Here is a 19,479-nt window from a genome sequence, read left to right on the forward strand (position 1 = left end):
TCGCACACAGGAGATTTTGAATTAGCGCTTCTACTCCACACACACACACACACACACACACACACACACACACACACACACACACACACACACACACACCTTCCTCCCCACAAACACAAGCTCTCTACTACATAAAAGCAAGGGGGGAAGCCCCCCTGCACCCCCCCATGTGGAGGGCTGCACCCCCCACATCCCCCTACTTAAATATTCTAACTCCGAGGTCGCACTACATACAAACACACACACAAAAGACCACCACACAAGCTGCATTCTCCTCGCACACACACATCACAGCAACAAAACACATTAACACACACCACAGCCCCTACCCAAAACCCTTATCAAATAAACACTTACCTGAATCCACAACCACAGTGAAACACCGGAAGCGCTAATTCAAAATCTCCGGTGTGCGAGGTTTTGAATTTCGTGCTTCTGAGGTTTCGTTGTTTTCAGGATTCCACTTTATGGGCTCGAAATAGTGAATTTCGATATTTCAGTATTTCAAGCTTCTAAAGTGAATCCCTAGGTTTATGTCAAAATCCATATATACAGTTTGGGGTGTGGGACCCACCAGACTGTTTGTAGTTTTAAGTATCTCAGTGTTCTGTGAAGTATTTTACGGTTTACTATCATTTTTCCGAAGACCATAATTCTGAGACAAACATACTAAAATACTAAAATGTTAAAACCTAGAAGGCTGGAAAACACTGGAAGCAAACTTCCTGCTCCAGGAAGGAGTGCTAATATATGGGTCCTGCAAGAAGAGCAAGTCTGGGAGTTCAACATTGTGGGTTTTAACATTTTGGTCTTTGGTATATTCATCTTAGGATTCTCACTGGTGATACAATAAGATAACAGTGAACCATATTTTATCCCAAATTTTTGAAATATAATTATTTGTTAACTGCATTTTTTACTGCTACCCAGAAGAGTTATGCACGTGCTTGGTATTATTATGTGTGCACAGATAAAAATCAGAAATATTGTTTACGTGCGCACGCACATACACACACACAGACACACACACACACATACACACACACACACACACACACACACTGTACAGACTGTACATTCACCTTCAGATAAACTGGAGGTATTCCATTTTCACCTACTGCATGTTTTAGAGATACTGGGTTTAGCCAGAGCACATGGATAGGTACACACACAGACACAGATAACTTGCATAGTCAAAAGAGAGAGAAAAATATATCCCCGAGCAACCAGAGCAAAACACTGTGAAATGGTAGCGATACTCACGTCAATGAGCAATTGCTTTCACGCACATCCTCTTCCACACAAACCACCAAAGATAATCACCTACTATGTGTACGGTCTATGTCTGTGATTGTAAGTGAAAGAAAATATGGCCAGCTTGTTACTCTTAAATACACTGCAACTGTTTTCCCCACACATACACACAAAGTGTAATGGCAATGCTGATGATATTTGTGCTAGAAAGTGAAATAAATCATTGCACGCTTGTTAACTCTTAAACCACAACACAGACACAGACACACACACAGACACACACACACACACACACACACACACACACACACACACACACACACACACACACACACACACACACACACACACACACACACACACACACACACACACGCACGCACGCACGCACGCACACACACACGCAATACTAGTTTTACACTGATTTCAGCAAATAGCAATACATTGTCCAACACTAATACTGCCACACCAGATCAGTGACTTGTTTAGCAGTCATTAAGCAACAGCAGGAGTAAGTCACTTTTATTTATCTCATTGAGTAGTAATGCATACCTGTCACCATGCCTGATTTTATAGAATGTCTTTGATTTTTGCCTCATAATTTTGCTTGGTTCCTCATAAAAGTTTGATTTGCTGGTAAATTATTCAGGAAAGACATTCAATAAATCCAGACATCAGTCTCATACTTCTTACTGTCCAAAAAAATGCACGTTGATACAAAACATGTTATTCTGTTAACTTTTTTAAGTGAATTAAAGTAATACTGAAAATATATTCCTGACTTTGAGCCTTTAAACTGCTATTATTTTTAGCTTTGCACAGAATTCTTGAGCAAAGAAGTTGAAAGTTTTATTATCTGGTGTTCTGCCATTATTTAGTAAACTTCCTGAAAGAGAAAACTATCCTTGAAGAATCCAAGGTAAGCAATGAGATCACACTGGGGTACTGATCACTAGTACTTACCGTGCTAATGTTTATTCAGTATCCAAGGTAAGCAATGAGATCACTTTGGGGTACTGATCACTAGTACTTACCTTGCTGATGTTTATTCAGTATCCAAGGTAAACAATGACATCACTATGGGGTACTGATCACTAGTACTTACCTTGCTAATGTTTATTCAGTGATTCCTTGAAGAATCCAAGGTAAGCAATGAGATCACTCTGGGGTACTGATCACTAGTACTTACCTTGCTAATGTTTATTCAGCATCCAAGGTAAGCAATGAGATCACTCTGGGGTACTGATCACTAGTACTTACCTTGCTAATGTTTATTCAGCATCCAAGGTAAACAATGAGATCACTCTGGGATACTGATCACTAGTACTTACCTTGTTAATGTTTATTCAGTGATTTCTTGAAGAACTCAAGGTAAGCAATGAGATCACACTGGGGTACTGATCACTAGTACTTACCTTGCCAATGTTTATTCAGTGATTCCTTGAAGAACCCAAGGTAAGCAATGAGATCACACTGGGGTAATGATCACTAGTACTTACCTTGTTAATGTTTATTTAGTGATTACTTGAAGAATCCAAGGTAAGTAATGAGATCACTCTGGGGTAATGATCACTAGTACTTACCTTGCTAATGTTTATTCAGTATCCAAGGTAAGCAATGAGATCACTCTCTGGTACTGATCACTAGTACTTCCCTTGCTAATGTTTATTCAGTATCCAAGGTAAGCAATGAGATCACTCTGGGGTACTGATCACTAGTACTTCCCTTGCTAATGTTTATTCAGTATCCAAGGTAAGCAATGAGATCACCCTGGGGTACTGATCACTAGTACTTCCCTTGCTAATGTTTATTCAGTATCCAAGGTAAGCAATGAGATCACTCTGGGGTACTGATCACTAGTACTTCCCTTGCTAATGTTTATTCAGTATCCAAGGTAAGCAATGACATCACGCTGGGTACTGATCACTAGCACTTCCCTTCCTAATGTTTACTCAATGACTATTGGATGTATCCTAATAGGGTCACATCAGAACCATGTTGCAGATAAAGTACATCATCAAAAAATGAATAATCTTTTTTTCTCCCTATTTTCCCCAAAAAGCATCAGCTTTTGCCAGGCATCCGCACAGTCAAAGATCACTAAGGGGGTCCTTGTAGACACTTATAAATGCAGGTGCCCATAGCTGACTATGATTTTATTTTTAGAGTAGGAAATGCCCACCAGGAGGATTTAACTGAATCAAGGGCACTATATCAGTGGTAAAACATTTAATGAACTTGTGAAGCTTTGTTAATTGACAAAACACTGTGGACTCTGCAAGCTCTCTTTGTCTGTGTGTGCATCTATACATGTGCTTTGGCTAAACCCAGTATCTCTAAAACACGCAGTAAGTGAAATAGAATTTCTCCAGTTTATCTGAAAGTGAATGTACAATCTGTACAGAGTGTGTGTGATTTTTACCCACCTGGTTTATTAAGTACACACGATTGCTATACTAGCTTTTGTTGGTTTGGCAAATGTAACAAAATATCAAAATAAGATAACTTGCTATATTTGGCACCCCCCAGGATTTTACTTTTAGAGGGAGGTATATGCCCACCAGCAGGAGTTAACTGAATCAAGGGCCCTGTGTGAGTGGCATACCTCTCAACTGTCTAGACTTTGCAGAATGTCCAGATCTTTGCCTCTTATTTTTGGTATGTCCCTTGTAAACATTTTGGTTTTCTGGCAAATCATTGAGGATTGAAGTCAGAAAATGATGACAGACATTTGGATTTTGGACATCATAACCTTCAGAAAATGTATATTAATGCAAAACTTGTTATTCTATCAACATTCTAGGTTTATAAGAGCAATATTTAAAAATATCCCTATTTTTGGGCTTTTGCCCCCCCCCCCCCATTATTTATGGCTTTGCCCAGATTTCCTGTGCTAAGAATTTGAGAGGTATGGTTAGTGTAAAACATTTAATGAATCTGTGACATTTGTTACTTGACAAAAGACTGTTACTGTAATCATAGATATCTTAAAATTTTAAAGGAGCTATAAATAAAAGTTATCGTTACCCACTTGGTTTATTAAGTGCACAAGATTGCTATGCTATATTTTGTTGGTTTGAAAAAGATGAAACAAAATATCAGAATAAGATAGCTTGCTCTGGTTGGGAGCTCCCCAGAACCAGGGTGCCCTGAACGATTGCAGGGTTCATTGGTACCTAAAGCCAGCTATGTCTGTCCTTCAGGCACACTCCAACCCAATCCTGTATTTTACTCACCCTGTCCTTTCTGCATTTTCTCTGAAAGTACTGTATATCTCTGTGTATCTTGGCATATCATCTGGAAGTACTCTATCTCACAGTGTGACCTGGAAGTTTTGTATCTCAGCATATCACCTGTCAGTACTGTATCTTGGTATATGCTCTGTTAGCATATGAATTGAAAGTACTGTATTTCAACCTATGACCAGAAGTACTGTTTCTCAGTATATGATCTGATAATATATCTCAATTACTCTGCCTTTTAGCTCATGTTTTTGCTACACCTACAGTGTGTCTCAATCCATAATCACAGTACATATCTGACTTGTTTTTTTCTCAGACATTGCGTATCACAAGAACTACTAGTTCTCCTTCCAATTAGGAAATTTGCCATTGTACATTCGAGGCAAACTTAATCCTTCAAATTTAGCCTTTGGAACAAAATCCATTATTCAACATGAGACCTCACCAGCACTAAGTGGAAGGTGAGATTAATATTTGCATCCACAGAATCTGACCTCTAGCTTTGTACCCCATTTTGTTAGCCGTTGTCAGTGCTGTTCCACACTGTACAGCATAACTGAGATTGGTGCCACTATAATACACGTTTGCCTGTTCTTGTGCATGGGTTATGTCATATGCTGTACTGTTGGGGTACTACACTGCACTAGTTTAAAACACAAGTCGCACATGGGTGGCAATAATGTGCACTGGTTTTCAGAACTGTAGTTTAAAGCACTGACAGGGTGCTACAATATTCTAGTTATTAACACTATAGTATACATCCCCAGTGGACAGGTTTACAATAGTTTAACATACCTCGATAAAGGAGTATGGCTAATGCATTAGTTTATAGCTGTGCAGCACATCCCACTGACAGGACTTTATGATTTACAAACTGCAGCGGTGTGATTTACCACACTGACAATGTGATTAGGTGAACGTACTTACAATACTGTAATATATCTAACTGACATGGTACAGTTGTGTCTCAGTTCACACCAGTGCGATTTAACATACTAACAGAGTACTGTATTTTTCTGGTTTATGTTAATGTAACATTAATTTCTGTCTGTTAAGATGCAACTGTATCCAGATCTGTTGTGGGAGGGGGGCAAATTAATATAACTCTGCATTGTGACAGTCAGACTGTTGCACATTCTGTACCACTCAGTGCAGGCTATTGCTACATACTGGTTTTCAGTGACATCAAAGATTGTCTACAGCCCTTGTTGAAAGAGCATCTCCAAAGATGACTGAAAAAAGGGCATAAAAGAAGGAAATAGATTTAAAGGGTTTTAATCATAAATAAAGTAAGCAAGCAATCATTTTTAAAGAATTTAGTAAACCATTTTGTTAAAGCATCTGTAAAGGTATTTCTAGCAACTCTGTGCCCCTAGGTTTTCATGTAAGAGAAAAAGGAGCAGAAACCCCGAAGTTTAATCGAGTGATACAGGAAATGGAAAAGATAACATTAGGAAAGGCTGTACACAAATTGCAAAAGCTGCGGTAAGCCACAATGCTGTTGCAATTGGACTTTGTTTTTGCATAGATGGCTGAGCAAGTGATGGTATTGTTAGCCCACAGTAAATAAAGCCCATTGTTGTTTTCTCTTCCCCATCCTTCCATCTTATGCATTATAATAATAGTTCTTCAGTGCAAAATGTTATTTAATCTTATTGTTTTTGTGTGATTTGCAGGTTTACTTGGGTGAAGAAGAGTCTAACATTTATTTTTCAAATGAGTTTTTGGGTATGAGGTGACATTCGTGTTTTTTTATAGGATTTCATGCACATTGTTATAGTACTGTTTGATAATCTATAGCAAAGGAACATCTAATAGTGCTGTGTAACATATGTTTTCTTTAGTTTCAAAGTAGCACACTTATACAGATGCAACCACAATGTACCAGCTTGTATCTTGACATAGACATTTTCAATTTCTTTAGATATTTTATATGTCTGTAACTTCCAGGAGTACCACTAGATTAAGTGACTTACTCACATTTACAGAGTAGGCAAATGGGTACTGAGGGAATCAAACCCATAACTACATGTTTGATTGGAAGAATTAAGGTCAGGATATTAGGAGGTAACAGTACAGAAAAACAAATGCATTACATATAGCACAACGAATGGGCTTATTTCATAAAATCATGCTGTGACAATAATTTTATTTTCTGGCATTTGTTTGTTTTACTTTTTGATCAGAATATACCATTATTTGTCATGTTTGCTACCCTAATATAAGCAACACTGGTTTAATTTATTTACTTATTAGAATACTAATTTAATTCTAGAAACAAAGATCCAACGTCATGGGTAAACAAAAACTATATTATGAGAACAAATAGGGGAAAACCAGGCATGGGAACACTGAACATACATGTTATTTCAGTTAATTGTTGTTGAGAGTATCGATATTACGCTATTTTCTGGTAGTTTAGAACACAGGATTAAAGCTACGAACTGCTAATGAACTGCATCTAGTAGTCTTTGGTTTGAATCTTTCATTCTCCAGCTGCCTACTGTGTGACACTGAGCAAGTCACTTAACAAGACAGGACACCCTGGTCACTTCTGAAAAGTGGCAACAGGGTCTAGTGGGTTTATCTGTTTCTTCAATGAAGAAAATAAAAAATAGATTATAATTGACATGAAAAGCTGATATTGCCAAAGAAAATGGTGGTAGATTTTATGTAAAGCAATGATGAAGACAATCAGATCAGGTAAGTTTTAGGAGAAGGAAAGGTACAAGGTGTTTTGAGAAGGTAGTTGTTGCTATGACATTAGAAGATATCAGATAGTTGATAATTGTGCAAGGATTGAAGTTGTTTAATATAGGTAACAGAATAAATGCTAATGTGAACTGTATGCTTATGTATTTCAATAAATCTTGAGCAAATTCAGTTTACAGTCACCCTAAGAGTAGATTGTTAATGGGCAAGGCTGAAGTCATTTGCTATAAAGGACTATAGTATTATGTGTTTGAGAGAGTTGTTAGAAGATACACAATCTGTATATAGTACGCTCATCTTGTTACTAATAGTAGAGAGAGAAGAACAGCACTGATGTAAGGTGCAAGAATAAAACCTCATCAACTGTAACCTGATTTAGTAAATAATCAAAGTAGTTGGCCATATGCACAGAATTAATGGTGCTTGTTGAATTGACTTCTGAAAAGGTTACCTGGCATTTCCTGTAACTAAAACAGAAGTCTGTGTTTAGATTGCCATACTTCAGGAAAGCTGATACTCCCGTTTGATAAGTGATGGAGGCTGAGTTATAACTGTAGGGGAAATTCCTCACATATGCTAAGAGCTTTCCTTATACATGTTAAACTAAGGCTCCAGGTGCCTGCTTTGGCAGTAGTTCAGGTAGATGCTATAGATACCATATAACTCATCTAACTAACACTTGTTAAATTTATGCGGTGTAGTGGTCAAATTTCCACATTCATTGAAACAGTTTGACTAGATCAGTACAACTTACCTATTTAGCAGATAAATACAAAATACGGTTAATGAGAATTTTACCTGTATGGTTTTGCTATCTGTGATGAATAAAACATTTACTTATAGGGTTTTGTTTATTAGAATAGACAAAGTTATCTAAATTACATCATAAGATAGATTTAACCTTGAGGAAGAATGTCAAGGAATTCTTGGCTTGCTGTACTGAAGGCTGATTCAGTAATGTGACATCTACTGAAAGCATTTGTAGATGGCAAATTGAAGAAAGCTATTTAAATATTGAGCTTTTTTAAAATTCAGTCTACCAAGTGGAAGTGACATTTAGTCTACCTGTGCAGTATTTATTTATTATATTTATGATGACATATAAGACTCACTGTACCTCCCTATTCACTGCACTAGGCACTGCTGGATTACCTATGCGATATACATTTATTACTTGGTTGACTGTTTCACTGATACTACATCAAAACTATATGCCTTAAAGTTACTTCACTTGAAACTATTCATTCAAATTATCTGTAGCTATTGCTCTACAGTTATTGCACCTAGAATCATTAGATTACACAATCGGTTGCTTGTTGATGTTACTTTTTATGAAGAAGCCACACTACACTAAGCTAAAGCTGCCTGATTTAAATATGCCAATGCTTACTAATTACCTTATTTCTCCTACATATTTCTGTCACTTTTATATTTCTTTCTTTTTTTTACACTTAAGAATATTACAGTAGTCGCTGCTCATATTCTACTACCCTTTAACCATATCCCATATTGTCGTCTTTCAGTCCAATCCACACACCCCTCCATCTTATACCAAGGGTAAGTTATTAAGCTATCCTGTTTTCTCATACTCCTTTGCCTGCACTCACCATTATAGAGCTTTATTTAGATTTTATTCCTTCTGTAGCCAGTCAGATAACACAAGATATAGTGAGGCAGTGTAGCAAGTGCCTCATGCTTACTGAAAACTCTTGATTGCTACCCCACAATGATTCAGTACATATTTACTGAATGAGGACAAAAAACATTTTGTGAGACTAACACACACAAAATCACAGCAGAAAACATGTCCACTAAACTAAGCTCTTCTGAAGTTGTAAAGAAAACACTGCCTAAGCCTCCCCTGGAACAGACCAAGAAACCTTGGTCATAGGTTTATATTATGTCACATGCTCCTTTATCCTGCACACCCACAGCCAGGGCATATACATCTAAAAGTTACGAGGGTGCAGACTCCAGGCACTTAAGACCTATCCACATTGAATCTGCCCACAGTAATGTTTTAATAATAGATGACTGTATTATCATGCATAAGTATACCACCCTCACTGGACTGAATAAGAATCAGGTGACAGTTGATTATCTTTCTAGAGCCAGAATGTAACTGATTCATGTTGATCCATTAAAGGTGGTCTCGATGATTGCAAGTTAACCAAAGCCAGTTTGCTGAAATTGGCTACAGTGAACATTGAAACATTTTTTTAACCCCACAGGTAGGGTGGGCACCTCCCACACTCCCTAGAATTATATATATAAATTCCGAGGTTTCACAACTGTGTAGAAAATGGCAGTCTCCACTCTCATTGAAGATGGTTTTGATGAACTGGCTTTGGTTTATTTACATTCACTGAAATCACCTTTGATGGAATTACATGCTCCTAATGTAACAAGGGTTGTTAGATCTCCTTAGCATGACACATATGATTATATGTAAACCTTTTTCAATTACTCAGTGACCTGAATAAATTCTACTATAATCGTCCTTTGATGGCTCCCCTTGCTAAAGATGCTGCCTATGCCTCTGACGTCTACTCTCACTTAAACAGTTGTATTGCTAAGGTAGTCCCTGTCTGCATGAAATATGATAAGAAATGTAAAAACAACTCACTAGGATAGAATACCCATTTAAATACATTTATATAACAAGAGAAATAAATTACTTAATGCTTATAACAGGGTCTCATTCTACCTATCTTAAGACCAGTACATTGAAGCAAACTAGCAAAGAACTTAAGGGAACCATTGGAAGCTCAAAGCTGATGATAAATTAAAATTATACTTGCTAAAAGGATAGAAGGCCTAAACAACATGTCCTATGTGGACTGACTCAAAGGCCTGTCACTATACTCAAACTGCTAACAGGTGACCTGTGTTTGGCATACAAGGCATCCTCCAACCCACTGCTGATGGATTTACTGCATATCATTAGGTCAAATACCACCAGAAATACTGGGTCTAGGGAGCTAAACATCTTCTGCAATATCAACAGAATAGTTTGGAGGGACAGGTATATTTTACAGAGGATATTGATACTATAGAACAGACTCTCCATCCACAAAAAAACAAAGTCAATCCTTGTGCATAGTTTGGTGAAATATGAATCTATGGATTGGAAACAGAAAATTAACCCCATGACTGCCCCCTGTACTACTATTGGACAGAGGCAGCTCCTAAATGCTTTTTCTCTTGCATGGATTCCCTTAAATTATCTATGGTTTAATCCTAGTTATTCTCATTGGGGTAATATATAAATATCGACCATAGGATGGGCAAGACCAGTCTCTAACTAAATGTTCTTCAAGCACAAAAAGGGAAATTGGCTAGGCTTAAAATGACCCTCAAGGGCAGCTAACCTACTACTCACCTATGAACATGTGAACTTAAAATATGCACTAAAAACAAACATAAATACAAATCTTTCTTTACCTATGTCAAGATGGTAGGAAGTAACATCCAACAATGTTTGGAGCAATCTATAAAAATAGTGTCCATTCTGTTCCAAAGGAAGTAGCTAATATCCTAACTCCCACATCTAGTCAAATTTTACTCCACCCACAGTTATAGCTATTATCAGATTTCACAGTCCTAGCCACCCAATTTAATTATTGCAGAACAAGTCCTTTCAACCCTCTCAAAAGCTAAGAACACTTAATTCATGGGCCCTGATAATATACTGTGTTTCCTGATTATCAACATCAAATATGCCCTACCTGAATCATACATAACCTCTATGATATAACCCTCTCCACTGGTTACATTCCTGAAACCTGGGAAACAGTCATTGCAATGCCATTACACAAAGGTAGCCTAAACACATACTCTGGTAAGTATAGATCCATTAGTTTTACTAGCCTCATATGCAAAACTGTAGACCGTATTATCTCAGACCTCATTAACCCAGACATTGAAAATGTCTTAAACCTGTATCTTCATCAATTTGGCTGTGTCAAAAATGTTCCTACTTCTTTAACCGCATTAATTGCTTTGAAAAACTCAAGAAAGCAGTGGATATTGGTTATGCAGTATATACAGCATATCTGGACCTAGCCCAGGCCTTTGAAACTATTCCCCGTGTAGGCATTATTGACATGCTTATAAACCTAAATCTAAATCCTTATGTTGTGCAGAGGATAGCTAAATGGTTGCCTGCTAGAACCCATCTAGTTAGAATCAAAGGTGTCACTTTTGAAAGTGAAACTCTACTAGTGGTGTACCACAGAATTCAGTGATGGACCGTCTCTTCTTTGGTATTTGTTTCTCAGACCTTTATCCTAAAACTTCTGGCCTATGATTATCTAAGTTTGCAGCTGACTGTAAACTGGGTGTTGTTATTCAGTCTTCCACTGACTCTCAATTACTCCACATGAGTTAGACCATGATAACAATTAGTACAAGAGAAACAATCTTGAATTAAATGTGAAAAATTGTAGCATAGTTAATTTTCTTAAACACGTATCATTTTCATGTACCATATAGGTGACACTCCCCTCCAAAGATTAAGGTAATTTTGTTACTAATTCCTTATCTATTGACTATCATGTATCCACAGTATTTCAGAAAACCTTCTATCTAATCAAATTTCCAAATGCATCTCCTATAGATACAAAAAAGTTTTAATTTTCCTTTATTCTTGTCTCATCAGACCAACTGCTGAATGCAATGCCCTGTTTGGCATATATTTGTCTAAACATATCACTCACCTTCAGAGATTCATAATTAATTAGGTCCTCAGACTTAAAAATCTTCATTATTCAGTCTTTTATGACTCCTTTTTGGGGATTTGTTTCTAGTCTTTTAAGCCACAAAAGATTCAACAGTATTTGACCAACAATGCTTTTGCAGAATAAATGGTACTCCAAATACTGCATTAAAGTAGCTAAACCTTCATCATACAGATAAATAGGACACATTGGCATGATAGACTCATACCCCAACTTATCCCCCACCTTTGTAACAAACTTCTGGTACATGTCAAGTAGAGTAGCACCTTTGCTACCTTCAAGGTAAAGTCAATAATTGGATTCCAGCCTAAAATTCTCCCTGGTCTATCTTGTGCTGCCCACCTTCAGGCTTGCGATGAATACTGAATATGGTTAATGGCTAGGCTTGCAATGGTCTGCAGACTGATTGCCTAGTATTTACCTATAAACCTGTAAGCCTCATTTTCTTACCTGCTGAATAAGCTGCAGGTTCTAATTAAAAATATATTTTACCACATCTCATATGTAATGGTTTATGTATAGCCCATATATATTCTTGAATTTAGTTATTGTTGTGACTGTAAAGCATCTACAGGAATGATATTCCCAATCATCCACCACCCTTTATATGAAAAATGCTTCCTTTCAATTCCTCTGAGCTGTCCAACTGACTGAGATACCACATTCTCATGCATTACTGTTTTTTTAATATCCATTTGGGTCTGTGTGAGTTCTTTTAAAATGTTTTATGAAGTCTTTTTAAGATGCTTAATTCTTTTGTAATATCACCCTTCTCATACATCCATTCTTTAATACTCTACATATCAAGCTCTTCCAGTCTCTCCTTTTACTGAGTCCAAAGATAACTGTGCAAGATTTTTGCTGCCTTCCACTGAGCTGCTCCTACCCATTTTGTAAGGATAAGAGGTACAATTCAGAAACTAAACGTTCTGGGCTGGCAGCAACTGTTACTTACACTAAATAAACTATTGACTCAGTGGATTGAGAAATACATTTCTTAGTAGACCCACAGAGATAGTGGGTTAGCTACTGCATCTTATTATTAATCACAGGAACCAAACACTGCCTTACTAACTGCGTATAAAGTAGGATAGCATTTTTTTATTTCTATTGCTGATGCATTTTCCCATACATCTCACTATACCACTGCCCTTCCTTCCTTGCTGCTTTGTCACTTACCTTTAGATCATCTGATATCATTACATCAAGATCCCTTTTCAGTACTGCTGCTGTCGCAACTGCTTCCTCACCAGATGTGTACACCTTAACTGGGCTATTGCTAGCCAGATCTACCACGTTGCATTTTCTACCCTGAAATACATTTTTTGTCATTTTAGGCCATTTCTCTGATACTGACAGGTCCCTTTTCATCCTTTCTGTATTATTCTGTGTATCAGTCTCCGTCCTGCTGTATATCATTGTTTCATCAGTGAAGAGACAGATTCCCTTTTCAGACTGCCTATAATGTAAGCTGGCAATCCAAATGACTGCAGCAGCACTAAGCCTTATGGAACACCAGAGGGTAAACATCATTGAAAGCATGTATAATCCACTTCTATTACTCCACTTCTATTGCCCTATAATTTTGTTTAATCTTTTGCTTAGTGCCTTGCTTAGGCAAGCCTTATAAGACCAATTGCATGTCTGTCTGTCTGTCTCTCAGTCTGCTTTGTGGAATCCTAGACGATTGTGCTGTCTGGTAGTTCACTACAATGTGTGTTGAGTAAAATAAAATACTAAGCACAGCTTTCAGTAAATTAAAAAAAAAAAACACTTAAGTGACAATCCCCCTAGAGCCCCTCTCTAGGACTTTACCCTGCCTCTGGACTTATCATAATCAGGTCTGTGGTAACGTCACCATGGGGTAAGAATAATGACCCAGCTGCATTCACCATTATTGATAAATCTATGATACAAAATTTCATTATAGCACATGAGGCCATTGCAAAATATCCTGGTACTCTCTTTTTGTGGTTCTTCATCAAATGTTTCCTGAACTCTAAGTAGATATATGAAAGATATAAAAAATATGTTAGTAGCACTTAGACTCCAAAATAAAGATACAGCAGAGAGTCGATTATCCAGACTAATTGGGACCTAGGGTAGTTCGGATAATCAAACTGTTTGTGGATAATCAAACATATAATTGAACTGGAGTTCAGGGGTCCAGGGAAGTAAATACTATGGGAAGAAATGGCCAGGGAATTGTTATGGCTAGGCTTGTGTAGGCCCTAGTGCCGATAGCTTAGTACCAACCTATAAAAAACTTCTAAAATCTTTTTCTGCACATAGGAATACACTTTTCAACAATTCAGTGATTCCAGTGGACAATAAAGAATATTTTTCACACACAAGCTGGCTACAAGCTCAAAAAACATACTAAAGCGAATATGTAGAATCTCAACAAACAAATCCAGTGATCCAACCAATGCGTTTGGAAGCTACTAAATCAAACCATCAATTCACATGCAAAGACTTTTATTACAAGGTGAGCGCTTTCGTGGAGAAACAAACCCCACTTCATTAGACCTTACAAAGATATGCAACATAAAATCAAACCTTTATACAATTCCTCCCATCTTGACCAGCCTATTAACTTAATTAACCAATTAACATCTCAAAAACTTTTAAAGGGCTACAAAAACTAACAATCATTAAAAAAACATGCTTGTAGCTTATACTTATACTGTGTTAGTAAGACTAAGTTAAAAACTTATTAAACTAATTCCCACGTGAAATATGTATAAAAATATGTATAAAAAATTAAAAGCATTATATATTCCATCCAAAGTGAATACATTCAAAAGCAGGCTCATATATTCACAAAAACAGGTCACACTATATTATTTATATAAAGACCTATTACGTAAAACTGGTTTTAAAGGAATTCTACCATTCAAGCCCTTGCCTCGTCCGCTTTTAATCTTATGACCCATCGTGTCTCTGATGTTTCAGTCCTATTTTTGATGTCTCCTCCCCTTTCATTCTCTCTAACAGATTCTATAACTAAGAACCTAAAAGTATGTTCAGGTCCCTCACTGGACACATGCCTAGCCAATGCATTTGTTAAATTCTGGTTTCTGATACTCAAAATATGTTCATGTATCCTAAATCTAAATTCTATTCATTTTTTCAACATAAAAGCTGGAACAGATATTGCACACAACTAAATAAACAATGTTCATGCTATTGCAATTTGCTGAAACATTAAACATAACATCCCTCCCAGTGTCTGGATGCTTAAACTGGTTACTTGTATCTACATATGCACACTGATTACATTTCTTACAAGGTAGTGTGCCCTTGTTAATGGCTAAAGGCTTCTTGATGTCTGAGGAATAGCACAAATATCTTTCTTGACTTTTGCTGACATTATCAGTCAATGAATTCTATTAGCTTTGACTGTCATAACCTTTGAACTATGAATGCAGTTATTTATTCATTTATCTATTTATTTCTTATACAATATTTGGCCCCCCATGAAAGCCATCTGCTATTATTTGTGTGTCAGAGTCCTTTCCATTCTTCTGCATTATCATCTCTAGCATTGCTCATAGACCAGGGTTCCACAGATAAGGAAATCCATTGAGTAAGTGTCCATGGAGCAGTTGAGGAGCAGTTCTGTTCATTCCATTATGGCATCATTCTGCTGATTGCTAGGGACTTTTTTATGCCCTACCAACTCCCCTGCCCAACATCATGTGTCAATATTATGCATGGATTTCAGAACTAAAGTCCTTGGTCTTAAACCAAAGTCTTGCAGCCCTAAGTGGCAACCCCTCCCCTTCCCCTGGCACAAGTGAGCTGGCATGAATGTCTCTCACTCCCTATCTTCAGGACAACTCATTAGGCACTGCACCTGCAGACTGAACCAGGATCATCTAGGTCATATTCAGGGATCCTTTTCTCAGGACGATGAAGGCAGTTCTGCAATTAATGGATACTGCCTTGGCAGTAATGCCCTACTGACTTCCAGACATTTCAAAATGTCTTCCTTCAGCAGTGATTCCAGGATTTCTCTGACAAAATACTCATAGCTTGATAGAGTAGAGCCTCAGCCCTGAGTCCACTGTTGTGAAAGGAAGTTACTTTTTTCCTTCTGCAGTATTCAGGAATCATAACAACCTTCCCTTATTTATTTAAAAAGTCAGTTCTCTCTTCAGTTCTGCAAAAATTCTTGGGTAAATTCCCTCTGTGGCCAACTGCACTGTCCCTGTTAATCCTGTTTCGGTAAAAATGCTGGAAATTGCTGCTGTAAAATTCCCAATATGTTTATTAGATATATATATATATATATATATATATATATATATATATATATATATGGGTTCATGTCATTTGATCGACAGTTCATTTGATCGACAGTTCATTTGGTCGACAGTTCATTTGATCGACAAGCATTTGCCCCCTTCCCCAATGTTGTGCGACCCTGGAGTTGATATATATAGTTAGGGGGGTGGGGGGGCACAGCCCCCCTCATTGGGGGGTATGGGGGGCGAAGCCCCCCACCTAAAATGCTTGTCGATCAAATGAACTGTAGACCAAATGAACTGTCGATCAAATGAACTGTCAATCAAATGACATGAACCCATATATATATATATATATATATATATATATATATATATATATATATATATATATATATATGTGTGTGTGTGTGTGTGTGTGTGTGTGTGTGTGTGTGTGTGTGTGTGTGTGTGTGTGTGTGTGTGTGTGTATGATAAACTGAGCATTAATCTGTACGGACTGATAAGAACTCATTTAGTACTATTATTTTTCTGTCATTCTTTTCTGTCCTATCCCTTCTGCTTTATTAAATTACACCACCTCTTTTGTCTTTTGAGTCTTTCTCATATTCCTTTAAGAGCTTTCCTGTTCTGACTTACCTGAACTGGTCACTTTTTAAATTATTTGGACGTAGCTTTTCTGAGAGCTTTTCCTGTTTCCTTCTGCCTTACTTAATATTGCTCTTTGTTTGCCCATCCTGTCCTTCTCTGTGTTTTTATATTTCTTAAATAATACATGTTTTTCCCTAGGATATGATGGTACCTCTTATGAGAACCATTTTCTTTTTCTTTTTTGATGATGTGCATATTAGCTTTGTAAAAATACTCTGTTTCGTTGCTGGAAATTTATGTACCTCCGCTGTTCTTCCTCACTTCCTTCATCATGCTTTCTAAAGCTTAGCTGAGGTAATTTCTCATTTTGGAAAAGTTTGCTCTGCTGAAGCCCTGAAAACTTAATTTTGATTTTGGTCACACATTTTAATTTTCCTTACGCACCACGGCACATGGTGCCCACACTGCCATGCTAAACTTTATTCCCAATCAAACCAATTATATGTGGCCATTTTTTTTTTCAATTAAAGAATTCATAACATGTTGTTTTACCCTGTGTTGATATCAAGTGAAAGTTATGAGAACTTTACATTTCGTGACATCAATGTAGTGTTAGATTGGTGGTATTTCCATGTACTTTAATCGACACACTTGTCTGCATACTTTGGGCTCTGTCACTTAAAGCCTTTGGTCATACCATAACACTATTTCTATGGTGAATTGACCAAGGGGTACAACAGAATTATATGAGTACATCCTTAACTGCAAAAAGAGTATTGATTCCTTCAGCATCCATTTTGCCTACTATATGACTCTGAGCAAGTCGCTTAACCAGAGAGTGCTCCTGGACTGAGTCCGAAAAAATCCCCACGTGGATCAGTGGTCTACCCTGGTTAACAAATCCAAATGAATGGATAAATGAACAGTCTGTTTATTAAGAAGATGACCATATAAAATAGGCATGATAAGGAAAAATGGATCACGACAATAAGGCTATGAAGTGTTGCAAAGTGTGCCAAGACATTCTAAGTTAGTTGCAAAGCACAATCATTGGTAATCATTGATTCAGATTCATAAACTGCTGATATATTTCTGGCCTGAAATTGTCTCTCTTGTATTATATTCATTTATTTATTTGCTTTGTTAATTGGGATTGGTCAACTGAGAACACTTCAGGCCCCTTTTCAGCAGAAGTCTGTGAAGAAAAGCAGTATTTAGAAATACACTCAAGCTCTGTTAAGAGTAGATCAGTAGAAAGCACGATAAACCAGTAAACCACAGCTCACGACCAGAGCAATCACAAGAACCTGGAAACAGATAATGTATTTCAAAAGACTCCTTTATTCCACTTTGTATCCACAGATAAAAACAGCTCTTCAAAAACGAGAACAAGAAATATTGTCAAGCGCTTTCGCCCGGGCTCTCCCAGGCTTTATCAAGACAACTATAAGTGGAAAAGCACTTCCTTTATATACATTTGCCTATTCCCCTGCTTCCTTAATTGTATTATTGGACTTAATCAGTTAATTAAATTTTATTATTTTTGTTTTTATTATTAAACACAACCAAATGATGTTTCTTAAAAAATTCTAATGGTTAATGTTATTTTAAAAACATTTAAAAACCTTAGAAATAAACTAACAAGTTAATAAAAATAAAAATAAAAATAAAAACACATACATTGACTTTATGTCATAATTGCCCTTTTAACAATCCACTTTAGCAGCATTATATGGTCCATAAATTAAAAATGTTTTATGGTATGCCTTACTTGTAAAACAGTTTTTTATTTATTTATAAACCTAACTAAGTTATTGTGGAAATATTATTAAACTTATCTGTGCTATACTAAAAAATATATTTTTGTAAAACATGTTTCTTAAGTGTAATAAAAAAGAAAAAGAAACATGCTTTTAAAAACAAACATATTTATAAAAATGTATAAAATATATATATAAAATACTTTCTATACCAATGTTGTGCTTAAATAGAAAGTTCCTTTTCCTAAAATTGCTCAAACCTCCTAAAAAATATATATGTATACAAATACATTTTGGCTTTCTGCTTATACATTCCTATATAATGCAAAATAATAAAATGTATAACAGTACATATAACCTTATTTACAACAATTTGATGTAAAAAACCATCGCTATTAAACCCTTATTACTAAAAATGTTATGACAGTTATTTCATGCACATTATACAGTTACAAACCTACTTGTGTACCACATTCTATTATAATTTGGCTCTTCGCAACTTCAGGACACTATTAATGCTTATAGCATCATTAAGGCCTGGTGGTTTTGTGGCATTTAATTTTATTTTTTTTTTTTTTTTTTTTTTTTTTTTTTTGCCATAATAATTCTTTATGTTCAAGGGATGTCTCCCAGTCACCTCCTCTTACACTATCAATTGCTTGCTCCAACACCAAAAATTTTAAGCACATATTTTTGCAAGTAAGAGAATGCTTATAAAATGCATTCGATTCCTTCTTATTCTTAATCAAATTGTTGTAAATAAGGTTATATGTACTGTTATACATTTTATTATTTTGCATTATATAGGAATGTATAAGCAGAAAGCCAAAATGTATTTGTATACATATATATTTTTTTAGGAGGTTTGAGCAATTTTAGGAAAAGGAACTTTCTATTTAAGCACAACATTGGTATAGAAAGTATTTTATAT

This window comes from Protopterus annectens, chromosome 9.part0, assembly GCF_019279795.1.
Source record: "Protopterus annectens isolate FY-2018-M chromosome 9.part0, PAN1.0, whole genome shotgun sequence".
Taxonomy (NCBI): domain Eukaryota; kingdom Metazoa; phylum Chordata; order Ceratodontiformes; family Protopteridae; genus Protopterus; species Protopterus annectens.